We start from the raw sequence: 23,046 nt of genomic DNA on the forward strand, positions 1-23,046 counted from the left end.
TTGGGAGGGAAAGGAACCTGAGGGTTAGATGAGGGGAGATGAAGCATACAACTGGAAGAGGATGTAGATGAGATAGAATGAATATACCAGGATAATACATCAAGGTATAAATCAAAGTTTGTTTTCTCTATCCAATGACCTCTGAGCTTCTTTACACCCACTACTCTTCCCCTGTCACTTACATAACATCAATACTTTGATGCATGTCTTGCTCCTAGTTGAAGACACAATCAACACAGACCAAAATCCAACTCCTGATTTCTGAGACTTAAAATAGGTTTTTACCAATATATTGGTAGAGTAAGCAAATGAATGCCAGGCTTTTTGAGAGATAAGAGGGTTTTATTGGAAGTCCAAAAGTTTTGTCAAGTATAATAAGAGCCCAAGTCTAGGGGACCAAGAGCATAGAGCTTCTAGGTCAAATCTTAATTTATGGTGTTTAAACCACCAAGGTGTCCATGGATAGAACTATAAATGGAATCCTTTATATCCTTTGTAATCCTATGAATTTTACTTTATACATTTTATACATGGCACACAGCACTCTAAAGCATAGAGTAAAGAGTGGGTGATGATGTAATATACTATATTTCCATCCATAAAGATATGTGGAAGAGGTGAATCCTGGGAGATCAGAATCAGGCTCAAACACTTCCAGGATCCATGAGAAGGGACTCAGCTGTGAGCCCTAAGAGTTAGATTGGGAAAGAAACACTAGACAAGCTTATGAAGATCCCATACCAAAAGGAATGATTGCCCAGCTTCACAAGCTATAGCCTAGGAGACTGCAGTCATCATAGAAAATTCCCACCTCCAGAATGGTGCCTGAACAGAAGATAATAATGGCAGAGGAAATTGTCTAAGCAAGTGGGCCTGAAGTTACCTTCGCAACTCCAGTGTACCCTACTATGGCAAGGGAGAACAGCTATAAAGTTCTTATGCTCCCTTCATCTTGAAATACTCAGAAGTGTCTGAAAGTGTAGCAGTGCAATCAGATGAATCTGGGCCAGGAGAAGACTAATATTCTATTGACTTTGTGATAGATTGAATTATGTACCCACGAAGACATGTTTAAGTTCTAACTCCCTGTCCTGTAGGGTTAAGATAGAACTTATTTCGATTCTATTTAGATGAGGTGAAATTGAATCAGGTAGGCCTTAATTCTAGATGACTAGAGTTCTTATATGTAAAGGAAATTTGCACAAAAGAACGAAGCCACAGAAGAAGATGGAAAATGGAGATCACCATGTAACAGAGACAGAGATGGATTGCCAGTAAGCCACGACTAGAATGCTGCAGACTTTGGAGAAAGCATGCTTGCCAATATCTTAATTTTGAACTTCTAGCCTCCAAAACCATGAAACAATAAATTCCTGTTGTCTAAACCAACAAGTTTGTGGTATTTGATATAGCAGCCCTGGAAAACGAAGACAAATGTCCTGCCTAGAGGCCATGGAGTCACCACAGTGATGGAGAAGATACCAGCACCTACAACCAAGCATAGTACAATAAACTTAGCAGATGCTAGCATGGATAGTTACCAGTGACCATGAGCCAGGCACCTTTCCCACATCATCACCCTTTCCCTTCCTTTATGGATCCTAGATCATTCTCAGACAACATGGAAAGAAGGGGAAGGGGAGAAGCACTAAATCTGACTTAATGTTTACCTGAAAGAAACTAAATTTGGAATGAGAGATGACTAAACTTATAGTGAGCAGGCTGCTAAGGTGAGTTTGATTCTGATAAAGAAAAATGATTTTTTCTTTTTTTTTTTTTTTTTTTTTAGGGAGGAAGGGAAGGAAAGACAGAGAGAAGGAAGGAAGGATGGAAGGAAGGAAGGGAAACATCTTTAAACATTTTCTTGTTTTATTATATTTTTGTTTGTTTGTTTGTTTGTTTTTTTACATGGGCTGGGGCCGGGAATCGAACCGGGGTCCTCCGGCATGGCAGGCAAGCACTCTTGCCCGCTGAGCCACCGCGGCCCGCCCTGATTTTTTCTTATATGGGTTGTAGCTGTAAATTTAAAACCTGCTATAGCTAGAGAACTTTTATTTTAGGAGGCCAGGGATGAGAGGTCTGAGAAAAGTAGCTGGTTCCAAGTAGACCTTCAGATTCAATTTCAGTTCCAAACAAGAAGTCTCATCCTCCAGAGAAAGGAAAGCAATCATGTCAACAGACCAATGCATTTTCTCGGCTACAAATGAACAATGGGAGAGACAGTCCTCTCTACAAGTATCTCAATTTCTATGGGAATTTTTCTGTGCAAATTTTAAATTTTGATGCGTTTGTTTTAATGCATCTTGGGCTACAGAGGGGGTTTTATTGTTTGTTTGTTTCTTGTATGCTGTATGGTGGAGGTCATATTTCATTAGTTTTCCATGTGAGTATCCCTTATTGCAGTACCATTTGTTGAATTTTTATTTGTTTGTTTGCTTGTTTGGGAAGCTCATGAGCCAGGAATGGAACCTGGGTTTCCTGCATGGCAGGCGGGAATTCTACCACTGAACTACCCTCGCGCCTTCTGGCTATAGAACTTTAATGCCATGATGTAGATGTCATCATTCTCATTTAACTTTTTAGTTGTTGTCTCACAATAATGATTATATTCCAAGTGTTTTTTGATCATGTAGGCCAACAGACCACTGTAGGCAAGGCTGAGGGGCCCAGTGAAGGAAGGCTACCTCCAGTTTACAAAATCCTCTTTTCATAAGGCTCATTTCAGTTTGGGGATTAACTTAATTAATTCTAGAAAATCAATGAAAGAAGTTTCAACTATGATTAGATCACCAATGCCATGTCTGTTTTTTCTGTTAAATTGTCTGGTTGAAGAGCATTCGAACTCATTTAGTAAATCCAGTGCAGTTACAAAGAAGCAAAAATATATTATTTAAATAGAAATATACTGTTTACTACCAAATATAGTCATACAGATTAGACAGAAACAGATAGTAGTTAGATTAGTTAATAGATACAGGTAGATAGATATATAGATAGATATCGATATGGGCATAGATACATGGGTAAGTAGATAAAGGTTAGTTTTAACTTTTAATTTTAGTTAAATAATTCTCTTGAAGCAAAGTAACATAGTTACCAAACTCTGCTTATATTTCTCGAACTTAAATCAAGGGAAAGTCTGTCGGGTGTAATTTCTGTCTAAATTCTGTAAATTGCCTCCCCTTCTCTTGGGTGAACTGCAGCCTTTCGAGTTTGCCGCCAGCTCTTTTACATCCTGGTCACTAAGTGGGACCCAGGTTTCGGAGCCCACACCTCCTCCTCGCTGTGGGAGAGATGCTTCCTACAATGAAACCATGCAGAACCATGACACGGGGACCCCTAAGCTTCTTTCAGCCTTTAGTCTCCATGGGTCTCTCTCCAATGTAAACCCACAAAGGGAGAATTTGGTAACTTAAACAGGATGAAATCAAGATTTTTTTTTTTTTTTTCGCGTGGGCAGGCACCGGGGATTGATAATGGGTGTCTGGCATGGCAAGTGAGAACTCTGTCTGCTGAACCACCATGGCCTGCCCGAAATCAAGATTTTGTGGTCCCAAAGTAAATCTAGCAGTACAAACTTCTCCTTATTCACTTAAACTAAATATCCATTTTCCCATGGCACAATAGAGAATTTATCAAGAGTGGAATAGCCTCATAAAAGCTTATTTAGATGCCAAAGGAAGAAGCTAACAGAAAGAATTAATATAAAGGAAGATAATGTCAGGCATAATTTGATGAATAAAGTCCACCAATATTTTAAAATACAGAGTAAAAGAAAAGTTATTCAAAAAGGAAAAAAAAAGAAGCAGAGAAGAGGAAAAAAAAAACAAAATCCTACAGATATGTAAGGAAAAAATGAAGAAAGAGAACAATGAGAAATAAATTTGAAAAGAGAGAAAGGAAATTTCCCACCTCTGTTTAAATCATCTTAAAGTAATACACAAAGTTATTCGTGAAAAAGATACAAAAGATTTTCATATTAAAATTCTGTTTACAGGAAGTGCAACGGTGGCTCAGTGGCAGAATTCTCGCCTGCCATGCTGGAGACCTGGGTTTGATACCCAGAGCCTGCCCATGCCAAAAAAATCTGCTTACATGCCACTGTATTGCTTTTTATTTGATGAACTGTCATATTAGTAAAATGTCTATATCCCTTTCCTTATATCATTGGATGGATAATTTCAAATCGATAAGTTCATATGAAAACTGAGTAATCACATAATGTGTCAAATGTGGAGGGCTCATTATGTGTGTGCATTATCAGAATATTCAACTCTACTTGAATAAACACAATTATATTGCTAAATTTTTCATATTTTCTGGATGTCTATTCTATCATTGCTCTAGGATTACCCACTTATTTAAAGTGTAATTGGAATACATCCACATATCTAATGATTGGTTCTTTATTATAGCCGTGTGCTCAGATTTACGCAAATAGAGAACAATTCCTACAGCAGTCTTTAAAAATAAATAAAGTATCTGATTGTGATTGCTGTTTTGCAGGTTCAGAGATTTTAATTCATTCTTCTTTGGAAAAAATAAGAACAAGTAGGAACAATAATCACAGGCAAAACTTTGCAACACCAATTGCCTTGAAACAAATATTTCCCACACACACAAGAAAAAATACTGTCCATTCCTGTCAGCCTTTTCAACCTCTTTTGTGTTCCAAGAAATTGCTTGTAATGAAAACAGGGCAGAGCCAATCAAATGGGTGTGTATACTAGTGCACTGTGAGAGTTGAAAGCTCTGCATTTAAAATAAGGTTTATGCATAATTCATAGACTATGCATGTTTATGTAAATTACCAAAGGCGGAAGTGTATACCAAACCAGAATTTGAGGTAAAATGACGATATTATAATATACTGCTGTACTTGCATCTCACCAATTCAACATACCCCTGTTATACTATTCTTAAAAATTACATTATACCAGTTCACACTAAGAAACCCAATAAAACTTTGAACCTTGTACACATTGTATATTTTTTAAAAATGCTTTCAAATTCAATATATTATTAAATACTGAAACTTAGCCATATATAATTCAGACAACCTGGGAATAAAGTTGTACACATATATTCCTGTTAATGGGTGTTATATAAGTTGAGGGAAATAGAGACAGTGCCTAGAATTTTAATTTAAAGATAGGAAGACTTCTAATGTAGGAGGATTTCCACTAAAAAAGAGGAAATAAACCCTTCCTTCTTTGGAGATGGAGCCAGAGAATTGAGAAGGTAATATATTATTTGGAAGGCAACCTCCCAGCTAGCATGAAACACTGGAGTGCTTTCTGGCTGGTAATATTAGCTCAGACTCATCTCCTGGGTTAAAGTGTTCTTTTAAATCAGTCAGTGTGGGCTGCCAACAGAGGAGAAGAGCTCATTTGCATGAGCTCCCCACCTCCTGGTCAGCGCTGAATATGTTGGCAGCTTAGCACTGCAATTGGCAAAGAAGTGCTTAAAAAAATTAATAAATAAAGGTTTCAAAGAAAATATTGTCGCTGAATTAAGTCCAATGCACCTGAAATTCATTGCTCTGTTTTCTTTTAAATTAATATAAATACAGCAAGCGTTTCAAAGTCATTTCTATTTATTCCCTCCCTAATGTATTGTGTGAACCATTTTTCACACGTGTTAACGCATTATATGCAAATGGCGTTTAATGTGTTTTATTCACAGAATGCATTTACAAATCATTCTGTGTATGGGGGAAAGCAGTTGCTTCATTTTTGCATGTGAAACTGAAAAGAAGAGTGTATATGTCACTACATTACTAAAAGGAAAGAAAATTTAAATGGAATGAGGAAAGCCCACAGATGCTTTACTAGAAATTTTCTATGTTCCTAATTCACCTATTAGTACCCTTTCTCACTCAAAATCTGGTTGCTCAGCTCAATTTCTCTCCCTGAGAATTTTAAGCTTTTGTCATTTAGAAACAATTACCCCTTCCATTATTCGTGCTTAGGACCACGTGTATTGTACCATTTAGAAATCAAAAGAAAAGCACAGAAAAAGCAAACACTTTTAGGGGAAGCAAGAAATTAATTTAAACATGCGCTCCATGTACTGCCACTGTAACCGAGAGTAATTTCTAATACACGTAATCATCAGATATTTTATTCGTGGCGTTTCAAAACTTTCAAATAATTTGTAACAGAGGTTACTTTCTCTTAAATAGTCCTGATATGTTTAAGCATACAAAATCACTAGGTGTTTTAAAATGTAGACAGTAGTTTAAATATTGAAGTTGTATTAATATTCCATTTTTCCATAATATTGAATATGTGACAAAAATAATCTCCACTAATTGCTGAAATATAACGTGAAGAATGTGTGCAACATACTGCTTTTATTCTACTAGTTTTTAGAAACAGGTCCCTAAATGGCTATTATTTTTATTCCATGTATAGAATGTCCAGGAAAAATGTTGATGTTGGCAGTTACTCTGTGAAAGGTGCTCCGCCCTGGCATGAAGCTATAGTTAATTTGCATATAGCATTGTTGGAAATGAAGCCTGCGACATACGGATCATCATCAACATTGGGAATTGACACTGCCAACTGTACCTCCTCATACAAATACATACTGCCACTTAGGGATCAAAGCCAGTGTTGCGACTGCAGTCCTGAGCTATTAAAACGCATCATGCTCCTGGAATTTAAAGCATGGCTGAGAATTGGAAACTTTATCATTAGAAGGATGTTTTTCATTTTATTATGTAAACAAAAGGAATTATCTTATAAATGTATTCTTTGGGAAATAGTTGTCTTTTATCTGCGTAGTCATACTTTTCCCCAAGGAAAAAGGCATGTAGCACAAAAATTAAAACTCTTAATTATTTGATATGTTAACAAACAGCACATTGTATTATTTTCTAGAATTGGAAGAAAACAACAGGCCTTCTTTAAGTTTTAGAAATAAGAAAGAGAAAGATCAAAATGTACTTACAATCTACTAATCTTGACTGATGGCTGAGTAGTTTCCACAGTGTTGTGTGTCTACAAATATTAGCTATTTAAGGTAACTTTTACCTCCTCATCAGAAAAAAGGTAAAAGGGTTTTATTACTAATTGCTTATATAATTATCTCAATTTTTTCCTTCATGTTGCTTATATAGCCACTGATTTGCTTGTCTCCTGCTATTCATTTTTGTATTAAAAGGGAAAAATAAAAGTTTTCCTCCATGCATTTTAGATGACTAAATATTGTGAATATAGCATAATGAAAGATTATTATAATTTGATAGAATTTTCAAAAGAGGGCATGTGAATGCATTGGAGAATTTATGTCTGCCCTATGGAAGTATCTATAGTTGATTGTTTTTATACATTACACGTCAAGACATATTGTCATATACACAGTTTGTGCAGTGGAGTATAATTTATAAAGTATGCTTACAAGTTGTTTCTATAATGTCCTGACCTATTACCATTCCTGCCCTCTAATTTCCACAAAGCTTCATCATGCATCTTATTTTCCATTTAGTGGAGAGGCTGAGCGATAGGTTACAGATGATAAGAGAAAAATCAGTCAAATGTGGACAAGGTTGGCCTGATAAGACTGAAATGAAGCATGATTTTGGTTGTGTAATAATTTCCAGCTGTGTTCTAGTTTAAGAAAATGTCCAACATGACACTCCTAGCTTAGCTCAGTCACATTTCATACAGGTAGTATTTTTCAGATGACACTAAGTTAGAAGAGGTTACTAACATCTCAGAAGAAAAGATCAGAATTCAAAGTGACCTCGATAAATTGAAGAAACAACATGAACAAGATGAAAATATTGCTAAGACACAGATCCTACAGGGAAAAAAATCTAAGCCAGAATTCATCATTCACTCATTTATTCATTCATCAAAATTTACTGAGTGCCTACTATGTGCTAGCCCCAAGCTGAATATCATTTAACATACGTGTTTTTAATTTGGAAACCTGTCCCCTCCTTCAGTGCAGGCTGGCCTCTTTTAGGAAATCAATCTCTTTCAAACATGCATGTTCCTACATTGTGCAAAACATGATACACCTAAAAAAGAAAATACCAACTGGTCAAATAATGCCAGTCCCACACTCCTATATTAAAAAAATATATATTTCCATTCTTTCTAAAGATCAGTCACTTTGGGGAGACATTAAATTAGTCATATTTAATGTTTAATTTCAGGGGTATCACAAGTTTTATTACAAGTAATTAGAAAGGTATTTTCCAGGTTCAATCTCTTTTCTTTTCCTTTTTTTTGGAGTGGGCAGGCACTGGGAATCAAACCCAGGTCTCTAACATTGCAGGGGAGAACTCTGCCACTGAGCCACCATCACACCACCCTCCAGATTCAATCTTTACTGGCTGAATTTCAGGAACATTCAATTTACCTTTCAAAATCTGTTTCCAATAATATCTTGTGTTTCTACTAGCTGCCTTGAGAAGAGTGATGATGCTTTTTTGTTTGACTGGGATAGTTTACCTTTGCTTTCTCAGCATAATTATTAATCTTTCACTCTTAGAAGGGATCAGATTTAATCAACAAATTATGTGATCCCCTTGCCTTGAGGTGTCCCTTCACTTGTACCCAAGCATTGCACCTTGAGATGGAGTCAAATAAGATGCCTCCCTGTCTTCAGGAAACTCACTGGACCCTGGAGAGGCAGAAATAGGAACAGACTTTTTCAGGGAAAATAAAGGCCCTGGAGGATGAACAGATTCCATACAAAGGTATAGATAAATGAAGGCAGGAACTCAAGGAGCTATTAAAGATGTTGAATTTGAGAACACAGGACAGCAAAGCCTAATTAATAACTTAACAGACATAGTTCATCTTTGTACAAAACTCCTTTAGATAGGAATGTGCAATTTGAAAACCATGTTTCATCGGCTATATCAGAGGGAAAAATAATATTAGTACATGATAATAATGTGGTAGTTAGGTTCAGGTATCAACTTGGCTAGGTGACGGTGCCTAGTTCTGTTGCTGTGGACATGAGCCAATGGTATGTGAACCTCATCTGTTGCTGATTACATCTGCAGTCAGCTAGGAGGCATGCCTGCTGCAATGAATGATGTTGGATTTAATTGGCTGGTGCTTAAATGATAGAGCTCAACATTGCATAGCCCAAGCAGCTCAATATATATACCCCATCTCAGCGCTTGCAGCTCACCCCGGGGAAAGCTGTTGGAACCCAGTGGCCCGGAGAGAAGGCCAGCAGAGATTGCCTTGTGCCTTTCCACTTAAGAAAGAACTTCAGTTGAAAGTTAGCTGCCTTTCCTCTGAAGTACTATACGTTAACTAAATAAATCCCCTTTTATTGAAAGCCAATCTGTCTCTGGTGTGTTGCATTCTGGCAGCTAGCAAACTAGAACAAATAGTAACTAGAAATAAATAATAAATACCCATATATATATTTTTTCATTCACCTTTCTGGCCTTTTCACCTTTCCTTGAAAGTGGACAATGTATATATTTTTACTGACAACCAATATTTCAAAACTGTTCTATCTGGATTATATTTCTCAGAATGCTTTTTTGCCTTTCAATTTTATTATCTTAGGTGTAAGAAAATAAAGAGTTAAATTTTTAAACAGCCACTGATATGCTCTCTAAAGCAATTATTCCTCCTGTCACCAAGAGATAAATGTACTACCACAAGACATTACAAATGTGCTCTTCTAGACTCTAATACAAATTACTGTCAGACCACACCACTTAAAGCCTTCCTCCTCTTATTTAGTAAAGCCAATTTATTTTGATTTTTTGCATATAAAGAAGAAAATATCTTGCTCTGATGATTGTTGAACACATTTCAACAATTTTTAACCCTTTTAAAATAAAATTGCCTATTAGCTCAACACTATTCAATTCTGAGATTCACAGCCATACTGGAATAAGTTGGTTGGAAAGAGAGCCTCTGGTGTTGGGCAAGTTTTTACCATCTATTAAAATTGCAGAAACATTCCAATCAATAAAAGGAATTCTAAAGTTTCTAACCCTAAACAAGCATCCAGAAGAAAATACACAAAAATGGGGGTAGAGATTTTTCCATTATAGTCTCATCCCTAGTAGAAATGACCTCAAGTTCATTCAAAGCATATCAGTCTGTCTGGTGATGTTGAACATGTTGCTATTAAGAAAGAAAGAAATAAAAATATGTATATATATAGTATGTGTGTGTGTGTGTGCATTTTAATTAAATATTTCCTTATCTACTTTCCTATGGGAGGAATGTTGCCACAGTTCTATATTTAATTCCTCCTGGCTCTCTAGGTGATTATTGATGTATGGCTTCATCTCTCTATTCACTGGTGTTATCATCCATGAAAATGAGAACAATACTTCCTGGAAAGTTTGTGTTATACTAAAGCCAAAGAGAACTTCAAGGAATAACTATGCATATGGCTTGGTAAGGAATAATTCTTTCCAACCTACAATCCAACTCATAGCCCACTTTTGAGATTGCACCTTCAAATGTTATCCCCCAGACTCCATGCCACTTTCCTGGCTATGCACATTCAATGGCTTCCAACTGTACCTAGCTGTGGCAATAGGGACCTAACTGACCTGTCCAATTCCAAAATTATTGCGTGCTCCTTCAATCACTACTTCAGCTATTCAGGGCTCTGATCAGATTTTCAACATGCCAAGCTCTTTTCCAAGGATGGGCTAGATACACACATAGTTTCCTTGGCCTGGAAACTCCTTTTTCCTACGCTTCATGATGGATGCCTCTTAATCCTCTTGATCTCTGTTTCAATGTCATCTCCTTAGAGAGGACTTTCTTGACCCCTTGTCACTGGTCATTTTGGTGATCTGTGTTTTCATAGCATTTTTCACAATTGGTTATTTTACTTATTTGCTTGTTAATCAGATTTGACCTTTTATTTCTCATTACCAAAAAGGCCCTCTAAAGGCAGGAATAACATCTGTCTTACTCATATTGAGATCTCCAGCACAGAGACCAATGCCTGGCACACAAACATTTGTAGCTGCCTCTCCTAAAAGCAGATGGATGAATGGTAAATGACTTACAAAGCCAGAGAGGAAGCCAAACGTCATCTGGTATTAGGAGAGAGGAAAGGTTGGGGGAAAGATAAGAAACAACCTGACTATCTCCACCAAATCCCTAAGGAATTGGATATTTCAATTGTATTTGTCATAGTTCTTCAGAAAAACAGAACCAATGGGAGATTATATATACATATATGTAAATATTATGAGATATAAGAATAGTCTCATAAGACTGTGGAGATTGGCAAGTCTGAATTCTGTATGGTAGGCCATAAGTTTGAAGTTTCAGTGAAGATTTTTATGAATTCCTGAGGAGAAGCTCACTGGTTGAAATAGAGATGAAAAAATCTCTCTTCTGATTGCTAAAATCATCACTTGTACTTTGAAAATCTTCAACTGATTGGATGAGACTTCTTTCATTGCTGAAGGCAATCTCCTCAGTTGATTATACATGTAATCAACCATAGATGCAATTAAACTTACTGCTGATTTAAGTCCATGAAATGTCCTCACAGTAACAATTAGTTCAGTGATTGCTTGACCAAATAACTAGACAACATAATGTAGCCATGTGGACACAGGAACTGATCAGGCATTAGCTTGAAGCCTGGATTTGATCAGGGGCTGAAATATAAGATTGACTGAAAGTCTCCATCAAGGCCATATCCTTGATCACCTCATTCACCCCACACAATGTTGGCTCTTTTGCCACCCTGACTGAAAATTACTTTATCATCTGAAGAGGTTTAGCAAGAGGAGCTAACAAACTCTTGGGAACACCAAGCACAAATCTCCAGAAACCTTTCCCCTTTGACTCTAAGAACTTTAACAGTCAATAATGAAACTGCTGAGAGGAGCCTACAGAGTCCTTCTTCAGGGTAGACTGACTCAAAATAAAAGCCATAGTTGTGGACAGTGGAGTTACTCCACAGCCAGCTGGGTACCTGCCTCATCACCAAATGATGAAACACATGATTCCACGCATCCTGCCTATGCACTCAAAGCTTTCAATCAGTTATTTGGTGATTGTCTCTTAAATATAAGCAGTCAAACAAGCATCACCAGAAATTTGAAGGAAACTCTAACAGTACAGCTTGTACAAACCAGAAGAAGAAGGAGGAGGAGGAGGAGGAAGAGGAGAAGAAGAGGAAGAGAGAAATAGCTAAAAGAAGAAAGTAAGGAAGGGAGGGAGGGAGGAAAAAAAGGAAGAAAGGGAAAGGAAAGAAGGAGGAAAAGAAAGAAAGAAGGACAGAATGCATGGAAAATCTAGACACTGAAGGAAATAGAATAATCTTTAAAATATTTTTCTCAGAAAAATAAGAGCAGCCATTTGAGCCAGTAAGAAAGAGAAGAAGGAAGAGAAAGAAGGAAAAGAAATAACAACAGTAGTGGTGACATCAGCTCTAAAAATATCATCTCATGTGCCAAAAAAGCTATTAAAATAAAAATATGATAGAATTTAAATCTTCAATAGAAAAGTTATAAGAGAAATCTCACCAAAGCAGAATAAAAATACAATAGATGGAAAATAGAGAAAAGGATATAAAAATTTGAGAACCAGATTGAAGTGTCAACATCTGACAAGTTTGAGAAAGAGAAATCAAAGAAAATGAAACAAAGAAAATTATCAATGAAGTGATACAAGAAAATTGCTCTTAGCAGAATGGAAAAATCTCCAGATTGAAAGGGCTCATCAGTTCCCAGCAAAATGGATGAAAATAGCCTAGCATATAATCATGAAATTTCATCCCATTGGCAAAAAACAGAATCTCTCAAAAGTTTCCTGAGGGAGGAAAAAAAGGACAGGTTTTATAAATAGACTCAAGAATCAGAAAGTTTGCTAAAAGGAACACAGGAAACCAAAGAAGCAGCGGATAAATTCCATTAAAGTATTGTAGATAAAAGAACTCCATCATAGAGTGCTTTAGCTTGACAAATTATCCCTTAAGTATTTGGATAAAATAAAGATATTTCAGAAATACAAAGTATCAAAAATTGTACCTTTCTCAAGAACCTATGAACAATATGAACCATCAAAGAAAGAAGAATATATCAAGAAAGAGGAATGCATAAAAACAAGGAAATGTAAATCTAGCACTGAAAAGGTAAAGGGAATTTTCAGGAAATAGTTGTACAGAAGACCAGTCCAGATGAAAGCAGGAAACTCAAAGGTACAGAAAGTGTGTCTTAAAAAATATGTGAAACTGATGACCTTTCTAATGTGTAGAAAGGACACATTATTTTCACTTTGGTTGCAGAATTTGGAGATAAATTAATCCTAGAAACATGAAAAACCTAGCAAAGAAAAATGAGACTTTTCAAACTATAGGGATAATAAAAAGTTGTACAGCAAAAAAGATTATATAATCAGAAATTCATTACAATGTATAACTGTAATATTTACGTATTCATAATAACAGAAACAGTAAAATCCAAAATTGTGATATAACAATTTTGTGAGAGAGAGAAAAGGGGTAAGGAGAGATAAGGTAATTTAAAAGAGCTAAATCTTTATCTAAGGGTTTAACACTCAGAATATATAAAGAACTGCCACAATTCAACAACAAAAGACAAATAACTCAGTTAAAAAATGGTCAAAGGACTCAGACATATTTTTTCAAAGAAGATATACAAATGGCCAATGAAAAGAGGCTAAACATCATTTCGTTAGCAGAAAAATGTAAATCAAAGCCATAATGAGATACCAGTTCACACGCCCTTAGGATAACTATTATTTCAAACAATGAAAAATAGCAAGTGTTGGAAAAGATGCGGAGAAACTGGAACCCTAGTGCACTGTTGGTGGGAATGAATGCTGCAACCACTGTGAAAAGCATGGTGGTTTCTCAAAAAGTTAAACAAACAATTTAACTCCTAGATATACACTCAAAAAAATTGAAAACAGGGACTCAAGCAGATAATTGTGTACCAGTGTTCATAGCAGCATTATTTGTAACAGCCAAAAAGTGGAAACAACCCAAGCAACTATCAATAGGTGAATGGATAATCCAAATTTGGTGTAAACATGCCATGGAATATTATACAGCCATAAAAAGGAATGAGGTTCTGGTGTATGCTACTATGTGGACTGACCTTGAGAATATCATGCTGAGTGAAATAAGTAAAGCATAAAATATAAATATTGTTTGATTTTACTTATATGACATAGCTAGAAATAGCAAATTTTAGATACAAAAAGTAGATTACAGATTACAAAAGAATGGGCAGAGGAGAGAGTTGTTGCTTGGTGGGTATAGAGTATTTGTAAAATTTTAAGAGTGAGGGCTCTGGAGTCAGACTACCTATGGACTTAGGTACCTAACAGCTTTGGTTAAATTCCTTAAAATTAAAAAAAAAAATTAAATTAAATTAAAAGGACTTTATTAAGAAAAAGTAAAACCCTATGATTGTTCCTCTTCCTTAAAATTCTGAGTTTTAGAACTAACTGACTGGGAAAAGAACTAATGAGTTCATTGGAAGCTTGAGTTTAGAAAAAAAGACAACCTTAATCTAAGATTTCTAAAGCAAATGGGGAAGATAAGACTAGAGTAAAGTAGGCTTTGAAAATTGGTTAGCATAATTTTAGGAATGCATTTTAAGTAAAACAAGACTGGTCCTCAACAGATCTTTATTTTTTGAGATCTTTATCGCCATCAAGGAGATAGATGAAACAAATGACCAGGAAAAAGAAAAGGATTCAAGTGATCATTTAGAGCAGAAACAATTCATTTTTAAACATTCCAGCGAGGCCCTCAAAAATAGTGATTGCTGTGCTAATACTGCAGTGATAAGAGGACAATTGATCTGTTAAAAAGAACAGAAAAAAAATTGACACAGTAGAGAAGCAAGCAAAATAAATTCTGTTTATATTGGCAAGAGTGTTGTTAGGATGATTCTCAAATAAACCGAGATCTCCTTACACCTATAAAAAAAAGGCATTTTTCAAGAGACCAAATGAGTTTCAGAGCCATATTTAGTGAAGTTTTTTTTTTTAAGTTTATTTTGATTGATGATCTAGTGTTGTAATTCAGGTATCCCTTAATACAGTACCTGCCAATATGTTAAATTAATCTACAAAAAAAATTAGAGAATTAATTCAGCTAAATTCACTTTTATGGGCTGTTTCATGGCCCAGTGATACCCCTTTATGCCACACCGCAATGCCATCCTCATATTCTTTCTTTTTCCATCCATTTTGCTCTGCCAGAAGAAAGAAAAAAAAAACACTTTTCTTTTTGTTTGCTTGATCCCTGTCAAATATCAAGCAAGATACCATCAATTAAAAACTGATAAGTAAAAATACTACCAAGTGCTAGTAATGAAAGGAGCAGTTCTGCTTCCTAGAAAAAAATGGAAGACAGAGGCTCCACTTTGAATAGAACGATATGTTTCTAAAGGATTGTTTATAACAAAATAACTTGCTTCCCATTTTGCAGAAAATAAAGGACAAAGACATGAAAACATCATGAGGCTTCTCTCTTCTTTGTTTGGTGACATGCTTTCCAGAGACAGAGATAAAATGCTTTCATTAAGGTTCTAGGTAATAAATGCTCTGCCCTGTTTTCCTACTTACTTTCCCTTTACAGAGATAATAAACTAAAGTATCACGGCTATATGAATCAGCCCTGAGCAAATTTACTCAGAAGCATTTCCTATTGGGGCTTCCCATTTCCCCTTTCCTGACCCCATCCTGGTTGGTGGCTTATGGTGGTACGGCCTTTGGGAAATACCTTTAAAGTTTAAAATACGCTTATTTCCTGATCCCAATACTTGTATGAATATTTCTGTAGAATTGATTCTGAGAAAAAGCAACATGTGATGATCAGCTGACCTAAACACAGTTAGACCTTGTTGCAAGTTGCTTGCCTGACATTCACACCTAGATGAAGGCTTTCGAAATAAACATGGACAATCTCAGAGAACACTGTCATCAGACAATGTCACTTTGTGACTGCAATGAATTGAGACCACAGCAAAGCAAAACAAAGTTAAATTTGTCAGGGGATGGGGATGGGGGCGGTTAAAGGGTAGTGGGGAGTTTCTGCTTAGTCGCTATCAAGTTTCTGTTTGGGGTGATAAAAATTTTCAGGAATGAACGTAGTGATGGTAGCACGACATTGCAGATGAAACTAATGCCACTGAGTGTCCACTTACAAATCATTAAAATGGCAAAATTTGTGTTAACCACAACAGATTTTTTTTAAAACATGTCAGTTTTCTGAATCTATACGCAATTTAAAAACCTTTCTTCCACATTTTTATTCTATTTTGCGTAGGGTTTTTATTAAGAATGGCTGTTGAATTTTATCAAATGTCTTTTCAGCATCTCTTAATATAATAATTTTGTTTTTCTCCTTTAGTTTGATGATTAACTAATTAAAGAGTTTGTTGTATTTTCCTGATATTGCCCTACCCTAGCACTGCTGGAATATGCCATAATTGGTCATGGCATATTTTTATTTGGAATCTACTATATTCTATCTGCTGTCTTTTTATTGGGAATTTTTCATCCATATTCATAAGGTGATTTGTCTCCAATTTTCTTTTCTTTCACTATCACTTTCAAGCTTCATAATTAGTTTAAAATCTGGCTGATAAAATAAAATAGAAAATTGTCAAGAGCATTTCAGTTATTTATTATATAAAGATAGAACTTAGCTGTGGAGCTGCTTGGTGGCAGTAGGCTTTCTAGTGGTAGATCATTAATCATCTCTTCAATCTCTTCTGTTATTGAACTACTACAGCGTTACTTTTTGGATCGATCTTGGTTTTTAACATATTTTTTTCTATGATTCCATATTTGTGATCATAGAATTGCATTGCACATATTCTCTGTGGAGTGAATTCTCTGTAGGCTGTATTCAGGGCTGTTTGTTCCTGGTTATGGGTTCAAGATATGGTCAGACCCAGTTCCATTAGACATAATGACTGCACTGAGACCCTCCATCCCCACCCCTCTCCCCAACCCCCACTGCAGAATGGAAACCTATTGAAATATCTGCACTCAATAGAAAAACAGGGACAGGAGACAGACTGTAGGCTAAGGACTGCAGAAGGCTGCTAGATGAGTCTGTGATTTTCCCAGCTGTCTCTTTTCTCACTTTAATCTCCTCTGATCTATACAGTGCCTCTTTCTTAATTCCGATGTTTTTGGTTTAGGTTTGGGTTTTTCATTTTGCTCTCTCTCTCTCTTTGATTTCTTAATCAGGCTGCAGAGGGCTTTATTTTTTAAAACTTCAAAAGACCAGATATTGGATCCATTCATACCTGCATTAATTTTGTAGTTGATATTGTTTTCTATTTAAGTCAGCTTCTAGCATTATTTGCCGTTCTGCTCCTAAAATTTTATAATGAGTAGTGGGTTCCATTATTTTTCTATCTAGCCTTTAATAATTAAGCTACATGAAGCCATAAATTTTCGTCTAAATGCAGCTTTCACTGTGTTCCATAAATTTTGATATGGCTTCTTTTCTTCTTACTTTCAAGAAAATTTGTGATCCCATTTTGTGTGTGTGTGTGTATGTGAGATTCAGTTTTGATTTCCTTTTTGAGCCAAGATTATGTAAGAGTGTGTGCCTTAATTTCCAAGTATTTAAGACTTTTTAGTCATTTTAAAAGGCATTGATTTCTAACTTTATCATAATCAGAAAACATAGCCTATAATATTCGGACCACCTGAAACTTGAATATCAGTATTTCTTTGTGACTAAGCACATGATTTAATTTTGTGAATTTACAAAAAATATATTCTTTATTCAAAATGGTATAAAGTTTACTTATAAATACACATACACACATATGTACACATATTTATACACATGTAGGATCAAGTTATTGACTGTATTATTAAATTCTACTGTGACCTTAATCACTTATTTATTTGATCTCTACTATTTAGAAATGGTAAGGTACATTCTTTCCCCCAAAAGTGGTATTTTTTATTAGTCCAACAGCATTTATTAGGGGAACTTATGTACAGAGAGCTGCAGTTCATTGACAGACTGAGATGGCAAGAAGTTCACCTGAGTATGTCCACACCTATGGCAACTGCTCTACAGATTATATACGGTTAAGGAACGATGGTGGCTAAGTGGCAGGGACTTGCATGCACATATTGGGAAAACATCTCATAATATGCTCTTTTCTCAAAACAGATATACTCAGGGGGGACTATGCTCAAGGTTATAGCAGCCAAAGCACGACATGCTTCCAGGGTGCTATGGGATGGAATGTCTGAGGAGGGCAGGCGCAAGACCTGTCCTTGGCCAGGTGGGAAATGCTATATGTATCAGATCTGATATATATATATATATATATATATATATATATATATATATATATATATATATATATATATATATATATATATATATATATATATATATATATATGTCAGGGCTGTTTTTTCCAGACAGTTGTATGTTAAACATTTGCCAGCTCACCACTAGCTCTAACCTACATAAATGAAAGCTCATAAGAGTCCTTCATTTTTAACTGTGGAAAAAGACCCTGAGACCAAAAAATTTGAGGACAACTGAAGCGAGGATTGACAATGAAGAGAAAGACTTGCCTTTTTCCATGGAACTAGGGAGTGTTACTAGAGAGAAAAGCAGAAAGAAAAAGGTGAGACTATCACGAAAATCTTGTGTAGGGATTCATACTTTAGTTTCCCTCGCCAGTTGCCATCATTGCATTCTGCCATAGGGCTCATTGATGACACAACTTTTCCCCCAAGATCAGAAGAATCTGGGGTTGAATCGTTGATTCCTTCTTGAATTTACAGAGCCCAAACAGTTGCTCTGAGGGAGGGGGTGGCCAGCTCCCCTGGCAAGCACCAAGGATCTATCAGCTTATTTCACCCACAGCTACTCATGAGCAGCAACAAAAAAACATAACTTTTAAGGTACTGCTTGGAAAAGAGTAGTACCAGACAACGTTTTCTAGTTCATCAGTTCCAACGTCAGCAAGTGGGGTGAGAGGTTCATGACACAAATATATTTGAATTAGGTAAATCAAGCACCAGAATACAAGGATCTTAAACTTTTACCAACAATTCTGAGTCAACTGAAGTATAGAAGAAGCTTCAGAGCCAGCATCTTTTTCTTCTGTTCTTCAGTGCCAGCTTGAGGCTTTGTAAATGACACGCGCACTTTTAACCATGTAATAACGGTGTGAAGAGTGTCAGTGTGCTAATGCTTCATCATTACAGTCCAGAGCTCCCAGGAAGGGAAATGACTCAAATTAAAAAATAATAATAATAATTTAATCTCTATTAAATAAATCAGTAGTACAGAGTTGATTATGTTGCAGAATCCTACCTTCCTGTTCCATCACATGTTAGAAACAAATACCTTAGGGATTTTTCGTCCCCACTGCATAGAAATCTGATTGCCTCTGGCTAAAAATGGGAATTTGCTGGTGTATTTCAGCCAGTTTCTTCAGGTCTATGTCTGAATACATGATAGTTTCTTCAATGCCAGCTTTGGCTAGGACCTCACCCCAGGGTTTCATGACGATGCTGTGTCACCAGGTGACATAGAAGGCTGGGTCACCTGGGCAGGGGGTGCTGTAGCCACGTACACCTGATTATCAACAGCCCGGCTTCACTGAAGCAACTCCCAGGGCGCTGGTCCATTGGTCAAATTAAAAGCTCCAGGGCACACCACCAGCTGGCAGCCTCTCTGTGCATGGATTTGTGCAAGCTCTCTAAGGCGCATACCCTAGCAGAGTCCCAGGACCACTCTCCAGTAAGGAATATCAAATGTGGAGAAACTAACACTGGGCTTGATGTCTGAGGTCCTTGAAATTTAATTTTCCCAGGAACATCAATGTCAAACAGATGGATCTTTTTGTACTTTACTAGTAAAGTTCCATTAGGCCCAAACACGGGACAGGTGTCATATAATTTTTCAGCATCCTGTTCAGTAATGAAACCTCCAATAAGATACATGCTCTGCTCCTTCAGAATGCCTCTGTGTGGATTCACCAGGAATTTTCTCTGCATACTCAGGAAAATATTTCATGCCATGTAGAGAAGTAAAGCATTTAGGAAGAGAAGCTATCTTGGCTCCCTGCATTGCAGACAAGGCCAAAAGCTCGAATGAGTTTATCTGATTTGATAGACGAAACCTCAAGATGAAGGAGAGCCAAGAAAAAAGTGGCCATGGCTTTCCTGGGAAGAATTATTGGTGGCACATGCTCACAGAGGCATCAAGGGGATGAACCCAATAATGGTATTTCAAACAAATTATCCCTTCATTTTTTATTTAGTTTTTGTTTACTGTATATGATCACAACGTTGCTTGGTCATAGAGTTTTAGGACTGTATACCATCTTAAATTGGGTTTTTGATCATTTCCTAATGTATATCTTCTACTTAATGATTGTATTCCTAAAGTCTACCTCCTCAGATATTAATATTCTCAGTATGTTTTCTGATTATTTATGTAAGCCTGGAATCCCTTTGCCCCCATCCTTTTGTTTTCAATCTTCCTTTATAATTTTATTTTGTGTGCCCTCATAAGCAATGGAGAATGGGTTTTGTTTTTGACTGATCGTCTCTGCTTTAAATAATGGTGTTCAGCTCATTGACACTTAATATAACAAATGTGATTAAATTTCTTCCATCTTAATTTTGTTTATTATTTATATTATCTTTTACTTCTATTTTTTAATGTTTTGCTGGTTTTAAAAGTTTCTATTCCTTCCCATTATTCCCCCTTATTTATCTAGAAATTTTACTGTTTTTCCACTCCTGTAGTGTTTCCTTCAATTCTTCACAAACACATATTTCTCTCCCATAGAAGCAGGTATAATTATCTGCATGACCAAGATACTTTATTCTATTGTCATGTCCTCTCCTGCCCAAGAAGAAATGACTTTTAGAATCAATAGTCTTCCCACTCCTCACACTTTATGAGACCTTTGATGATTATTATTCCCCTTTGCCCCAGCCCCAACTCAACTGCTAGATTTCCCTGATGTAATTTGGTGTTTCGAATCCTGATCATTGCTCAATTTTTTCACTTACAGCATATCTTTTCTATTTTAACAATCTCTTTTTTAGCACCTAAAGTACCCATTCTGAGGCATTCTCTCATTAGGCACAAATTTAATCTTGTATAGTATAAATGTAAATATAAATTTTAATATAATATACTAATATATTATTAATGTAAGTTAATACATTTATACATACTAATATATAAATTTATCGTATGTGTGTATAGCACATATTTGTACAAATGTATATAAATTCATTGCTCACCAATTTTCTCATCTCATCTCCCCGTTTTGACATCTCTCATCTGTTTCCTTTGTTGGTTAGAACCTGTGTGTTCCCCTCAGGTGAGATATGCTGAAGATATACTCTCTGGGTCCTTACATTCTTGCAAATAGTTTTATTTGGATACACTCTGTATCTTGATTGCATATAGAATACTTGGATTGCAGTTCCCTTGTCTATGCAGTACTTCAAAAACTTCTGACGTCCATTCTTATAGGTAACAAGTCTTACATCAGCTTAGTTCTTCCATTCTATATTACTTATATTATTTTCTCCTTATAAAGAGATAGGAATGACTTCCGGAGAAGATGGCGGCTTAGTAAGACGCGCAGGTCTTAGTTCCTCCTCCAGAACAGCTACTAGGGAAGTAGAAATGGTACAGAACAGCTCCCGGAGCCACGACAGAGACCAAGAAGACAGCGTACCCCATTCTGGAATGGCTGACTGGCTGGGAGAACCCGCTGCGGTGAGATCACCGAGGGGTGCGTGCTTCCCCGGGCCCGGGCAGCAGGCGGCCGGAGTCCCTCCCTCCCTCCTTCCCAGGCCGGCTGGGAGAATTGGACAGGCGATCCCCTCAAGCCACGGCGGCTGGCGCCCCCCCCCCCCCCCACGCACAGCCCCCCAGACCAGCTGGGAGAATTGGACCGGAGATCCCCCAAGCCGCGGAGACCGGCGACCGGGGTCCTTTCCAAACACGTGGCTTCCCAATCCGGCTGGGAATGGTGGATAGGTACTCCCCCAAGTCGCGGGAGCTGCGCCCCCCATGCCACGCTTGGTGCCGCGGGTCAGCTGGGAAATTTGGACAGGCGCTCCCCCAAGCCACGGAGGCCGGCAACCATCCCCATGTGCGGATTCCCGGGCCGGCTGGGAGATTCGGATTGGCACTCCCCCAAGCCGCTTTGGCTGGCAACCCTTCCCTACAGTGAGAGTTTTCCAAAGTTAAAGGAGCCACAGCATCTTTTACTGGTGGAACCCACAAACAGATGAGCGCCACGAGCGCCACTTACTGGGCAGGATAAGAAAAACAGAGCCCAGAGATTTCACAGAAAAATCTTTCAACCTGCTGGGTCCCACACCCAGGGAAATCTGAGTAAATGCCCAGACGCCAGCAGAAGATAACAGATCACACTCAGAAAATTGAAGATATGGCCCAGTCAAAGGAACAAACCAATAGTTCAAATGAGATACAGGAGCTGAGACAACTAATTCTGAATACACGAACAGAAATGGAAAACCTCTTCAAAAACCAAATCAATAAATTGAGGGAGGACATGAAGAAGACATGGGCTGAACATAAAGAAGAAATAGAAAAACTGAAAAAAAAATCACAGAACTTATGGGAGTGAAGGACAAAGTAGAAAAGATGGAAAAAACAATGGATACCTACAATGGTAGATTTAAAGAGACAGAAGCTAGAATTAGTGAATTGGAGGATGGAACATCTGAATTCCAAAAAGAAACAGAAACTATAGGGAAAAGAATGGAAAAATTTGAACAGGGGATCAGGGAACTGAATGGCAATATGAAGCGCACAAATATACGTGTTGTGGGTGTCCCAGAAGGAGAAGAGAAGGGAAAAGGAGGAGAAAAACTAATGGAAGATATTATCACTGAAAATTTCCCAACTCTTATGAAAGACCTAAAATTACAGATCCAAGAAGGGCAGAGCACCCCAAAGAGAATAGACCCAAATAGGCATTCTCCAAGACACTTACTGTTAGAATGTCAGAGGTCAAAGAGAAAGAGAGGATCTTGAAAGCAG

General features: G+C 37.0%; 1 long non-coding RNA gene and 1 pseudogene across 4 annotated transcripts in view; both read right to left on the reverse strand.

Annotated features, from left to right (window-relative positions):
• Positions 1-23,046, reverse strand: part of LOC143665608 (uncharacterized) — a 154,267-nt gene that overhangs the window by 48,218 nt on the left and 83,003 nt on the right. Inside the window, exon 5 of one of the 4 annotated variants that reach the window (XR_013167112.1) lies at positions 7,920-8,029. The exons of the other annotated variants lie outside the window; for them this stretch is intronic. This is a non-coding gene — a long non-coding RNA (uncharacterized LOC143665608). The remainder of the gene's footprint in view (positions 1-7,919; positions 8,030-23,046) is intronic. 4 annotated transcript variants of the gene reach the window in all.
• LOC143665353 (omega-amidase NIT2 pseudogene) lies at positions 19,352-20,253 on the reverse strand (annotated as a pseudogene).

The sequence above is a fragment of the Tamandua tetradactyla genome, chromosome 21, assembly GCF_023851605.1.
Source record: "Tamandua tetradactyla isolate mTamTet1 chromosome 21, mTamTet1.pri, whole genome shotgun sequence".
In the NCBI taxonomy this organism is placed as follows: domain Eukaryota; kingdom Metazoa; phylum Chordata; class Mammalia; order Pilosa; family Myrmecophagidae; genus Tamandua; species Tamandua tetradactyla.